General features: G+C 49.2%; 1 pseudogene; it reads right to left on the bottom strand.

Annotated features, from left to right (window-relative positions):
- LOC143421387 (cytosolic arginine sensor for mTORC1 subunit 2 pseudogene) overlaps window positions 1–24 on the bottom strand; it is a 644-nt pseudogene extending 620 nt beyond the window's left edge.
- Between the last annotated feature and the right edge of the window lie 1,693 nt (window positions 25–1,717).

The raw sequence follows: 1,717 nt of genomic DNA, 5'->3' as shown, positions 1-1,717 counted from the left end.
AATGGGTTAGGGTGGGGAAGATAATCCCTTCTCCGAAAGGAAAAGGAGCGTGCACGGTCCATCCCTCCCTGCGGCCCTCCGTACCCGTCCCAGAAGACTTGGCGGTCACGTTGGTGGCGGCGGCCATAGCATACCACCGTCCAGCCGTCGTCCATGGCGTCCAGAATTTTTTTCTTCTTTTCTTTTTTCCAAAAAAAATTAAATGTGCTTCAAAAAATATTTATTTAATTTTAATGTGAACAAAAAACGCTTTCCAAAATGTGGAAAGGAAAAAGTCACGTAAAAACAGTAAACAACAAAAGAAGGTGTGCCAAAAAAAACTGTTTATTTAAAAATAAACACAAAAAACACAACGTTTCGACCGTACACGGTCTTCTTCAGGTGTGGCACACAGAAAACTGTAAGCTAGGTTAGCTGGCAACAGTTGGACTGGCAGAGATGTGCTCTCATCGAGTGCCGAGTGGAAAATGAGCTCCTGTGTGAGCTCCGCCTTTTATATTCTCCCCTCGGCTTTCATACAAAAACATCTGCACGTATCAAGAGCGTATTACAAACATATTTTCTCACAAATGAGTCATTAACAGTGATTTCCCTGCGCCCTGAAAGAACAGAAGTTGTGAATTCACAGAAGTGGAACTCTTAAATGAAATGTTGCCTGGGACAACTGCAGATCAGATACAAGGATCCTCAGATAAAGTGCGTTCCATCGAGAGCGTGTGGTATGGACGGCACTCGCAGTAATTAGCACCAGTCACCAAGCTGTGGTGACTGGTGGAAGTTGCATATCTCCACATCAAAAACATTGTTCAGTTGAACAGAGTCTTCTGGGCAGTAGGAGAGTCAAAAGCAACAATATAGGAATAAAGGACTTTTTTCAAACACTGGTAACACTACTGACATTTAAGGAAGAAATTTACATGCTGTGATTCTGAAAAGCAACAGTGTTCCCAACAATTTCCCAACAAGGTGTTCTCAAACTTCGCATTGATGCAGATCTCTTCGCCTTCACAGAATCCACGCCGGTCAATTTTTGCATTCAATGACACCTGACCGTCAGGGATGAACATGCAGGTGACTTTCTTCTCCTTCATGCCACCTGCTGGAGACAGCAGGTCTGGGGTGTTGACATCCAGTGGCTCCTCCACCTCGAAACATTTCTTGCACTCTAGCACGGGCTGCTGCGGCCTCTCCATCAGGGCTTTGACACAGTACTGGACGTAGCCGAACTTCCCCTTGTATGACGACACCAGTTGCCCTTGCTGAGGGAGCTCGAATCCAAACGTGTACTCGTACTTGTTGCCAGGTCTCAACACCACAGAGCCGTCAGAGTCTGTGGGCTGGTCTTGCAGCCGCAGGACCGTTTCATGTCTGAGGTACTCGGCCTCCTGTCGGCACCGCTGCTTGCCTTTAGCGTACTCCACCTTGGCGCAGCCCAGACCCAGAAGCTTCAGCGCGGACACCCGCATCATTAGGGTTAGGGTTAGGGCGTTGGTTACGGCCCCGTCCCCCCTGGGGGGGACCGAGGAATGCGCGGTCCTTCCCTCCTGGGTTAGGATTATGGTGATAGCAGGCCACCAGGGGCCTGAGTGCACTGTCCATCAATGGGGGCCGGGAGGTGGAGACCCTGCCCAGCGGGTCCAAAAATTACCCATGTCTTGGGTTAGATCTGCAATGAGCCATCGCGACGTTTCGGCATCGTAGTGCCTTCCTCAGGCTG

This window comes from Maylandia zebra, linkage group LG12, assembly GCF_041146795.1.
Source record: "Maylandia zebra isolate NMK-2024a linkage group LG12, Mzebra_GT3a, whole genome shotgun sequence".
In the NCBI taxonomy this organism is placed as follows: Eukaryota; Metazoa; Chordata; class Actinopteri; order Cichliformes; family Cichlidae; genus Maylandia; species Maylandia zebra.
The sequence above is the reverse complement of the archived record's forward strand: the minus strand, read 5'-3'. Positions and strand labels throughout refer to the sequence as shown.